Source organism: Macrobrachium nipponense, chromosome 13 (assembly GCF_015104395.2).
Source record: "Macrobrachium nipponense isolate FS-2020 chromosome 13, ASM1510439v2, whole genome shotgun sequence".
Taxonomy (NCBI): Eukaryota; Metazoa; Arthropoda; class Malacostraca; order Decapoda; family Palaemonidae; genus Macrobrachium; species Macrobrachium nipponense.
This window is the reverse complement of record NC_087206.1, coordinates 70,412,709-70,425,208: the sequence shown is the minus strand read 5'-3', so window position 1 is coordinate 70,425,208 and position 12,500 is coordinate 70,412,709.

Sequence of the window (12,500 nt, the reverse complement as noted above, 5' to 3'; positions counted from 1 at the left end):
ACTGCTGACTATTCCCCTCCGTCTCTCTTTGCACAACAGGGCAATTGTCATGTCCGTGTGTGCCTTAATCTTTCATCTATATGTGTCTTTTGTCATCTTTGTATCAGTTAGAGTTTCTGCTTATCTTCGAAGTATGCTCTGTCTGTGAGATCCTATATCCGAATTTCTACGCGCTGACCATATCTTCGTTCGTGCGTTCCCAATTTGTATCTTGTCTTGGGTAGTGGGTCTCATGGAATTTCATGGTGTTTGTTCGTTCATTTCGAAGTGGAGGAACTCGGAGATGGTAGCCTTCATTCCCTTTAGAAGTAACAGGGGAAACTATTCCTTTTTTTTTTTTTTTACCTACTTATGAAGGTTTTTGCATAAAGAAATAATTCTCAATTTCTTTTTCACATAAAAGTTCAATATAAACCAGAGACCAAAGCGATGTTTTGGAAAAGAACGATACACAGTCCTTCATTAACTGAGTATTCGAGTTATGTTCTCCCGCAAGTACTTTATTCTACAAGGCGGGAAGGTAAATGACATATGTTTCGACCTGACATAGTAGTAAGTCTGAGAATGTCTCCTGTAATCTATAGAAGGCATAACATAAATGAGACAGCTGACTCATTTGCGATAATCGTGACCGCAGGTCTTATTACTTTGCTGCGTCGAAGACGTGACCGTAGTAACAGCTTCTGTGGAATTATCTATTAGTTAATTTATCTTTTTATGTCCAGGGCGCAAGTTGCGTTAAGTTGGCTTCTGGACGAAGCGTGACCGTCGGTTGTTTTCACAGCGCCTCAGTGGTATGATCGGTATGGTCTTGGCCTGCCACTGATTTGGCTGCGAGTTCGATTTTCGAGCATTCCATTGAGGTGCGAGAGATGTGTATTTCTGTTGATAGAAGTTCACTCTGAACGTGGTTCGGAAGTCACGTAAAGGTTGGTCCCGTTGCTGAATAACCACTGGTTCCATGCAACGTAAAAACACCTTACCAACAAACAAACAATCTGCCTTATGGATAGCACAGTTTAGGAAGTGCTACCTCGATGCAACGTTTTATGTCCGATTATGTGTTGCTATCGAGAAAAAGCTACAAATTCCCAAAACAATCGTTTTAAAAGTCCCTTCATATTAGGGGCAACATTTCGGTAAGCTCCATCCCTATGCCGCATTTTTTTCGTGTGAAAACGCGAATTAATTCCGAGGGATTTGAAATAAATGAACAGTGGTCATTGTGGCTCCCCTAACTCACAGAGGCCATCCAATTAATATTCGGGTGTCATTTTTATTGCCTTTCTGATGAAGGGTCGTTGAAGTAGAAACTGGACCATGATTCAGAATTGCTACCCATAGCTTCATAAAATGGGGGGCGGGGTGTCTTTTCCACGTATAGCTCACATCTCAAGAATGAAATAACTCTAAAGGAATTTACTTCAGAATGCTGTGTTTCTTAGTGACATATTTGATTCACCTCTGAAGCTTTATTCATTTGTCGTTAATAAAAAAAAGGCCTGTGAGTCAAAATTTCATCAGTGTTGTTAAACTAAACTTTCATGTTTTGGGTGTATGATTGTTCACTATCAACTTTGCTCCTTTGAGGGGTACTGCCGTCAGTGCACCTCATGCCGGCCACTATAGACATTACTTAGGTTCTTTACAGCATGCCTTTGACCCCACATTTGCAACCCCTCTCGTTCCTTTTACTGTACCTCCTTTCATATTCTCTTTTGCAGAGTGCAACTAAGAGGTTTTGCTCTTGTTATACCTTTCAAACTTTTACTGTTAATTTCCGTTTCAGCGCTGAATGCACTCATTGGTCCCAGTGCTTGGCCTTTGATCGAAATTCTATATCCAATTTAAAATGATCAAGTTTGATTTGAACTTTAGTTTTGAGATTTAAATATGGTATCTTTATCTTTCTTGCCAAAATTATGCTTCCATATACGCACTCACAATGATCAGATCTACCGTTTGAAAAATGAATGAAACACATTTCATTACGCCATTTTTGTACCAAACTTTTCCGTCCAGAGAAGGGACTATAGCTGGTTCACTTAAGTAGATTCTTTCGGCGAGCCCTATGCTCGAGAGACGTTTGTTTGGCGGCCGCTGATTGGCTGGTACCGGGAGGTAAGCAGCTCCCAGCCAATCAGCGGCCGCCAAACAAACGTCTCGCAGGCATAGGGCTCACCCAAGAATGTACCTTAAGTAAACAAGCTATACTTAGGTTCCTTATCTTTCAATAAAGCTCTCTTTACTAGCCACAGTGCTTAGAGTTACTAGAGATGGGTATCCATCAAGAATGAAGAGAAGAGATGTTTGAGTAATTACTTGAGTTGTAAAGAAAAGTTGAGTTGTAGAAAGAAACTAAAATTGATTAAGGTAAATTCTGGTCTCGGGGGAAGACCAACAAAGCATCAAGGTCTGTGCGTATCCGGTTGCATGTTCCCGAACTGTAACCGAGTACTGGGACCTTCCCTGAAAAAAGCTGGACGATATATCTTAAAAAGTAACCATAGAATCTTCTTGAAAATAATCTCATCATGTTTCCCACGCCCAAGACACCTTTTGAATGATCCTTTGAACTAACCTAACTGAACCCGATCCAACCCAACCTAAACTAACCTAACTTAAACTAACCTAACCTAACTTAACTTAACCTAACCTAACCTAGGGGCATTGCAAAAAAAAAAGAAAAAAAAAAGCCGGGGCAGGTGCAATCTGGCTGCTGTTCCTGACACATGCAAAGATAACTGGGAAATGACCCATAGAGTGTCTAAATTAAGCTCACAGTGAAACTTTGGAGCTATGGTAGATTCGCATCAACCGTGCATTTGATGTTTTAGGCCCGTCCCTTACGATGCTCCTGATTGGCTGTTTATAAGCCAATCACAGGGCTGGAAACTCTCAGTCCCTCGAGAGAGTTCACATATGTAGGCAGAATGTATGCTCCACCTCTCCTTCGGTATGCATTTGAAAGACGTATCCGTCAAAATGAGGTGGCACATACATCCTGCCTATGTGAACTCTCTCGTGAGAGACAGAGAGTTTCCAGCCCTTTGATTGGCTTATCAACAGCCAATCAGGAGCGTCGTAAGGGACGAGCCTAGACATCAACTGCACGGTTGATGTGAATCTACTATAGGGCACTGTGAACGAGAGAGAAGATAAAATGACAAGCAACAATTCAACAATTGACGGAACATAGTCAACAGAGAATGAACAGGAGAAATTGTCATCAAGTACTGACTAATTTTTCACCGATCCTGAACGCTGAAAAGTTCAAATTTACAAGAGTAAAAGTAACGAAACTTCGAAGGTATACAGCCATGTCCAACCTCGAGAAGACCATGAAATGAGTAGATGTCGGACCTTCCGAGATGCAGATTCATGTGCCGTAATTAAGGAAATCTTTATTACAGAACTACAGTATAGAACGGTGCTCCATCTTGCACTTTTAATTAATGTTGAACCGTGTTCCATCTGGCATTATAATTAATGTGGACACGGAGGAGGAGTACACAGGATGTTGCAGGCTGTGGAAGGACATTGTTTAAATAGAATAATTAAGTATAAATTAGTGCTGCAAACGATTGGCTTTGAATTCGTATTTCTTTATTTGATATTTGGCAGCTTTATGAAGAGTTTGATATTTCCGAAGAAGAAAAGGTAACTTAATAGTATCGAAAGGAATCAGACCATTAAAAGTACCAATCATGATAAAATTATTCTTGAAAATTATTCAAGCACACAATAGATTCGATAAACGCCAGTGAAAGTCAGTTTAACTTCAGGTCTTCAACATCATCACAAGTTGTTGATTTTTTTGATGAGACATTTCTGTTAATTGATCCCTTTTCAATAATCTTTAAAGAGTTTGTCAAGAAGTAGTCGAAAATCAAATGTGCATTATAATAATTTGGAAAAAAGTGGCCACCTACTTAAGGTATTGTATAATGAAGAGTATGGAAAGTATGCAACTCATTGTTATCCAGTAAAAAAAATCGGTACTTGTATATATCGACTTATTTTTCAAGGGAAATAGACTTTCCGTCATCCGGTCTAATCTTCCTCTAACCCCTGAGCTGTATATAACTAGGTAAACTGATGACACCTGTAACCGGGATTTGGGATGTGCCATCTTGAGCCATTTTTATGTTAGATACTTTTAAGAAATGAGTAATTTTTCCGGCTAAATGTCAGTTTTGATTCTGGGGGGTCGTTATCTAGGGCTAATATTTCTTAGGGGTCATTATCTTCATGTTATTGACAGTCTCTTGTTTATTTTTTACGGAAATCCACAACGGGCTTTTACTGAACACGTCGCATATTGGACACATACCTTGTGTAACAATATGTGAATGTTGTGATCTAGAATTTGTAAGTAATCAGTGTACGAATATTGTATGGTACGCTGTCTAAGTTTGTGAATGATATCTGTTGTTTATGTTTGGGTAAGTCACGTGACCAGAGGGACTTCCGAATTCTCCCCCGATCTCCACATGTTGGCTCGTCAATGCTGTATATTATTTGGGTAACTTGTTTAATAAACTAATGTTAATTACCCTCAGCTTATCAATGAGAACCTGTAACATGGTGTCAGGTGTGGGGTCTTATCTACATATAGGCTGCGTTAAGGAAGAAATGAGGGTAAGTGACGACTTACAAATTACAGACCAGTTTGTTGACGTACTAGGCTACGGCGTTTGCCGACGTGCAGAATTTTCCCGAGTGGGATAAGTTTTCTCATCACAATTCAGGTAGTTTTGTACCATAAAGATGAGTATACAGCTAACTCCACCGAGTCCTATGGACTTTAGTGCAAGTACTGATGTAGCCCTCAAATGGAAGAAATTTAAAGAAGCTTTTATTAACTATGAAATTGGCATAGGCTTAGACAAGGAAGTTGACAGACGAAGGATAGCAACATTCTTACATGTTATAGGAGAATTAGGGGTTGAGAAATATAATACATTGTCTTGGGATGAAGATGGAGATAAATAGAAGATAGATAAATTTTTGAAGAAATTTGATGCAGAATGCAGTCCCAGATAAATTATAATCATGGAAAAATACAAATTTCTCAAGCGGAAACAAGAATCTAATGAAAGTTGTGACCAATTCATAACCCATTTAAGAATTTTATGCAAAACTTGCAATTATAATAATGAAGAAGATATGATCAGAGATTAATTCATCCTCAATTTACGTGATGATAAGGCTAGGGAGAAATTACTGGATCATGTGCAGATGGATACGAAACCAATGACCTTAGAGAGGGCTGTGAATTTTTTAAAAAATTATGTAATGCGAATTCAGCAAAAGCAAGTTAATGTCGTGTGGAAGAAGAAAAATAACCACACAAATCCTCAAATTAAGCCCAAGTCCAATCGTGCCAAGGAAATTAAAGATTGCAGGTATTGTGGCAGGACTCATAAAATTAGGATGTGTCCAGCATATGGTCAAGTGTGTGCCAAATGTTAGAAAAATAATTATTATGCTAAACAGTGTAATACTAATTGGAACTCTGAAAAAGTGAAAACTTGTGAAGAGAATGAAGGTAGTGGTAGTGACCTTCAGCAAATTAGCACAATAAATGATCCGATATGAAACATTTCTATGTCTCATGAGAGAAAGCAGCATGTAAACATGACCGTAAATCAGCAAGAAATAAATTTTCAGATTGATTCCGGCGCTACATGCAATGTTTTGAGTGTTAAAGAATTGAAGCGTTTGATTGGCAGTGATAAGTTAGATACTGGTGATAACATCAAACTGAATGTGTTTAATAATAAAACAATCAAGACTATTGGAATTAAAAGTCTAATGTGTGAAAGGAAAGGAAAGCAGTATAAACTTAATTTTTATGTAGTGAAGGAAAATGTTTCTTCTGTAATAGGTTATGAGGATGGACAGAGACTGAAATTGATCAAAATTCTTGTGAATGATAACCCAAGTGCTATGCAAGAAATAAATAAGGTTTCTTCGAAAGTGTTAGATAAATATTGATAATACAGTGTCACCAGTGATCCATGCTCCAAGAAAAGTTCCTTTTGCCCTTAAGAGAAAATTGGAGCAGCAGTTAAGTAGTATGGAAGGTACCATTATTGAAAAGGTCTCAGAACCTACAAATTGGGTTTCTAGCATGGTTTTAGTAACAAAGCCTAATTAAGATTTAGGGATTTGTTTAGATCCTACAGATCTAAACAAAGCTATCAGGAGACCCCATTATCCACTTCCAACAATTGAGGAAATTTTACCGAAATTGGGGAAAGTTAAAATATTTTCAGTACTTAATGCAAAGAATGGATTTTGGCAAGTGCAAATTGACAAAGAGTCAAGTTATTTGACTACATTTAATGCGCCTTTTGGTAGGTATAGATGGAAGAGAATGCCTTTTGATATATCATCGGCACCAGAGGAGTACCAGAGACGAATGCATGATGCCTTACATAATTTAGATGGCATAGAAGTAATAGCAGATGATATCCTAGTTTATGGCAAAGGAGATACTGATCAGGAAGCTTTTGAAAATCATGATAAGTACCTGTTAGCTTTACTGCAAAGATGACGACAAGAAAACATCAAGTTAAATCAAGAGAAGATGAAATTACATGTGACTGAAGTTAAGTACATGGACATTTGCTAACAAATGATGGTGTTCGTCCAGACCCAAAGAAAATTGAAGCTATTAATTGTCTAAAAGTGCCAAGTGATGTTAAATCACTGAAAAGATTTCTAGGGATGGTTAATTATCTTTCAAAGTTTTTACCAAGGTTGTCAGAAGTAACTCAGCCATTAAGAAAAATGTTGAATGGCAGTGGAACTCTTCTCATGATGAAGCATTCTCCAAGATTAAGAAACTAATTGTTGAAGCTCCTTGCTTGAAATATTTTGACAGTAATTGTAATGTGTCTTTACAGTGTGATGCTTCAATGTCAGGGTTAGATGCTGTCCTAATGCAAAACGGTCACCCAGTGGTCTATGCTTCTAAATCGTTAACTGAAACAGAACAGCGATATGCTCAAATAGAAAAAAAGAGATGTTAGCCATTGTTTTTGCAGCATTACATTTAGATTAATATCTTTATGGTAAAGATTTTATCGTAGAAACTGATCACAAACCTTCGGAAAGTATTTTTAAGAACCATTATTGAAATGTCCGAAGAGGTTACAAAGCATGTAATTGCAATTGCAGAAGTTTAATTTGAATGTTAAGTATAAACCAGATAGTAAAATGTACGTAGCAGATACATTAAGTAGAGATTTCTTGTCGAATACATTTTCAGGTGCTGATAAATCTGATGTAATTGCATTATTTGAAGAAGTTAGTAAAGTAAATATGACAGAACATGTTGCCGTGACAAATGAAAGACTTGAGGATATTAGACAAAAGACCATAAGTGATGTTGCATTGCAAACATTAAAAGAAACAATTCTAAAAGGTTGGCCCACTCATTGTAAAGAGGTTCCTGAAATCGTAAGATCTTTTTTTAAATTTAGGGATGAACTTACTGTTGATAATGATATAATTTTTAGAGGTAATTGCATTGTTGTCCCATCATGTTTAAGGTCTTACATGCTGAAACAAATTCATTATGCTCACAATGGGATTGAAGCTACTGATAGATATGGTAGAGATATATTGTTCTGGCCTGGCATGGGTGCAGATATAAAGAATTATGTTTCTTCTTGTGTGGTGTGTAATAAGTATGGTAGTAAACAAACCAAGGAATCCTTAAATTCACACGATTTTCCTTCTAGGCCTTGGTCTAAAATTGGAATGGATATTTTTAGTGTTGGCAATTGTAACTATTTGATTTTGGTAGATTATTATTCATCATATTTTGAGATAAATTCATTGGAAAATATGTTAGCGTCAAATGTTGTAAGCAAGGTAAGGAGTCATTTTTCACGCTATGGTATACCAGACATTGTAGTAAGTGACTGTGGCTCACAATTTGCATCAAGTGAATTTCAAACTTTTGTAAAGAAATGGTCATTTAAACATGTAAAATCATCCCTTTATCACCACCAGTCAAATGGCAAAGCTGAAAATGCAGTAAAAATAATGAAACAGTTGTTCACAAAATCAAAGGAGGATGGCTATGATCCTTTATTAGCACTTCTTGAATAGAGAAATACTCCAACTGAGGGATTTAACTCTTCACCTGCTCAAAGATTTTTTGGTAGAAGAACTAGAAGTCAATTGCCTATAACAGAAAATTTACTTAAACCCAAGATTGTTGATGGGGTACCAGAAGTTCAAACAAAGGAACTGATTAGGCAAGCTAAATATTATAACAGATCATGTAAGAATTTAGTCTCATTAAAACCAGGTGATGTCATCCGTGTACAACCAGCTCCAGGAAAAAAGGAATGGAAGAAAGGTAAGGTAATAAAAGAGGTTTCAAAAAGGAAATACAAAATAGAAGTAGAAGGCAAAGTATATTTTAGATGTCGCAAATTTCTAAGAAAGACATCAGAGACAGTAACTGATAATTATATTGATTCTGATATTGAAATTGAAACTGATGTCAATACAAATGATGTTGTAAATAAATCTTTTACACTTCCTCAATATCTTCAGGATTATTTGTGATAAATTTAAACAGCCAATTAGGTATGTAGGATTAGATGTATGTTGCAGGGACCATTTATGTAGAAGAAAAGTTCTTCCAAATTTTGTTGAGAAAATGTAAAAGGGAAAGATGTAACAATATGTGAGTGTTGTGATGTAGATTTTATAAGTAATCAGTGAACGAATATTGTTTGGTACGCTGTCTAAGTTTGTGAATGATATCTGTTGTTTATGTTTGAGTAAGTCACGTGACCTGAGGGACTTCCGAATTCTCCCCCGATCTCCACATGTTGGCTCGTCAATGCTGTATATTATTTTGGTAACTTGTTTAATAAACTAATGTTAATTACCCTCAGCTTATCAATGAATAAAGATGAATATACATCTAACTCCACCGAGTCCTATGGACTTTAGTGCAAGTACTAATGTAGCCCTCAAATGGAAGAAATTTAAAGAAGCTTTTACTAACTATGAAATTGCCATAGGCTTAGACAAGGAAGCTGACAGACGAAGGGTAGCAACATTCTTACATGTTATAGGAGAATTAGGGGTTGAGAAATATAATACACTGTCTTGGGATGAAGATGGAGATAAATATAAGATAGATAAAGTTTTGAAGAAATTTACAGAAGCTTTTATTAACTATGAAATTGCCATAGGCTTAGACAAGGAAGCTGACAGACGAAGGGTAGCAACATTCTTGCATGTTATAGGAGAATTAGGGGGGAGACTTACCCAAAACATTAACAACAGATATCATTCACAAACTTAGACAGCGTGCCAAACAATATTCGTACACTGATTACTTACAAAATCTAGATCACAACATTCACATATTGTTACATCTCCCTTCTTTTACATTTTCTTCCTGTTTCTTCTACATAAATGGTCCCTGCAACATATATCTAATTCTACTACATACCTAATTTGCTCTTTAAATTTATCACAAATAGTCCTGAATATATTGAGGTTTTCTTACAACACGACCACTTCTGGTTCTTTGTGATTCTAAGTTATCAGCCTGAGTAAGTGTAAAAGATTTATTTGCAACATCATTTGTATTGACATCAGTTTCAATTTCAATATCAGAATCAATATAATTATCAGTTACTGTCTCTGATGTCTTTCTTAGAAATTTGCGACATCTAAAATATACTTTGCCTTCTACTTCTATTTTGTATTTCCTTTTTGAAACCTCTTTTATTACCTTACTGTCTAGGAAATATCGAATTAATCTTCTGGAATGGTAAAGTAGAACGAATAACCATGTACGTTAAAGGATTCTGCCTGTCGTACCACCTCGGTGGCCGCGAGTTCGATTCTCGGGCATTTCACTCTGGTGTGAGAGATGTGTATTTCTGATGACAGAAGTTCACTCTCGACGTGGTTTGGAAGTCACGTCAAGCCGTTGGTTCCGTTGCTGAATAACCACTGATTCCATGCAACGTAAAGACACCATACAAACAAACAAAACAAACTTGACAAAAAGAAATATAATTTTTCTCCTCAGGGCTTAGTTGTAAATCCATGCACACGAAAACACCTTTCAACAAAAATATATTGCTGTGGCAACGAAACTAGCGCAGTTACATTTTTCGTAGGGTCTCGAAATCAGCTCACATTACGATCGTACCCACTAAAAGAAAACGAAGGCAACCACGCATGCGGAGCGTCGGTATGTTGCTGGTTTTAAGGGAAGCTCGGACGAGTAAGAGTCCCCCCTTAAAAACAAATGAACACGGCGGGAAACATAGAGTCCCACAGACTTTGTTGGCAGAAGTAATTAGTGTACTAAAAAAAGAAGAAAAAAATGGCGCGTGGAAAGGGCAGACTAATTTATTTTTTACAGTAAGTTCTTTCATTTCGTGGTCTTGTCGTACTCAGAGCTAAATGTTAGTCTCCATAAATCGCATTGATATTTAGGTCAGATGGTGTTTAGATTATCGTTATGTGATGAGAGAAATTTTCTTCTATATAATATTGACTGCGATATTTTGTTTATTCGCTGGGAGAGAGAGAGAGTGCTTCTATATGTATGCGTTGCTCTATACAGTATGATGCTTTATAGTACACTATCATTTGTATCATGACGTATCGAGAGAGCAAGGGAGTCTTTCTCTCTATACATGTTTATTGTTCTATACAGAATCATATGATGTTAAGCAAGAAGAGAGAGTATATGTGTTTGCTGTTCTATACGTTATTATTATATGGAGAGAGGTATATATATATATATATATATATATATATATATATATATATATATATATATATATATATATGTTTGGTAAAAATGTTTCTGTTACAACAGAATTCCATCTAATAAAAGGAGCCCATAAAAAACACAAAAATATAGAGAAAAAAATACTTCATTTCAGGAGACTTGCTGTCCATCCCCTCCGTCAGACAGATGAATGAGAAAAGTTTACAGAAAAGGTGATATTTATACCAAGAGATCTATCCACAGGTAAGCCAATTTAGGTCACTTCCACTGATAATCTTCCTTTAATCTTCTTAAGCGTTGGTTGAATGAAAATCTTGTCGATCACATGTGAATCCCATGCTCCTTTTGAGATGTCCATTACCTGCCTCTCTTTAATCCCTGATTAACGTCCAACAAAAGACATCCTCCAAGGACACAGGCGTTTACGAAATCCTATCCCAGGACTGTGACCAATCTTACGTCGGATTTACAGGAAAATCACTTCCCCAGAGATTAATACAACACAAACGGTCAGTTAGGTATGAACAATAGAACTCGGCTATTTTCAACCATATAAATGAACATAGCCATAGAATAAACTGGAATTTGTCACATATAATTTATAGCAGCAACTGCTGGTACAAGAGACAAATGATAGAATCGGCCTTAATTAAAGAGAGGCAGGTAATGAACATCTCAAAAGGAGCATGGGATTCAGATGTGATCGACAAGATTTTCATTCAACCAACGCTTAAGAAGATTAAAGGAAGATTATCAGCGGGAGTGACCTAAATTGTCTTACCTGTGGACAGATCTCTTGGTATAAATACCACCTTTTCTGTAAACTTTTCTCATTCATCTATCTGAAGAGGGAGACAGAAGTCACTGAAATATAGTATTTTTCTCTCTATATTTTGGTGTTTTATGGGCTCCTTTTATTATTATTAAAATATATATATATATATATATATTAATATATATATATTATAATTATTATATATATTAATATATATAGAGAGAGAGTGATGAGCGAGATGAGATGAGAGAGTACTTTCAATACTTGTGTGCTATTTTTATTCAGCGTCATTCAAGTGATGTTTACAGTCCGTATGAGAGAGAGAGAGAGAGAGACTCGATACCTGTGTGCCACTTTATTCTGTAGTGATCTTTACAGTGTGTATGCGGAAGAGAGAGAGAGAGAGAGAGAGGCTGAATGCATACCAGTGTTTTGCTATATATAAAGTAGTTACTGTAACTGTCCTGGATGTCCACTGGCGAAGAATTTGTCGTTTCCGGATCAGAAATGTTCGTTTTCATTCGTTTAATCTCATCCATGTCACAATCCCCGAGAGTATCCGTCCGACTGCACGACTGCATAGTTGGGCTTTCTCTCTCTCTCGCTCTCTCTCTGTTTTTTCTTTTTTTTTTTTTTTTATATGGGCAAAAGCCCTCGCTCCTGGCATCCCCGTGATGAAGTAATATGCTATGTTAGCGGAGTGATGGTATGTTACACGTTCTGCAAGTGATATTATATATATATATATATATATATATATATATATATATATATATATATATATATATATATATATATATATATGATGGTATGCGAATTACATAGGTAATATTCATACATACTTACAAATATATACAGTGTGTCCATAAAGTCCCGGTACCATTCTAAGCAATAAATACTTGTAATGGTACAGGGACTTTATGGACACCC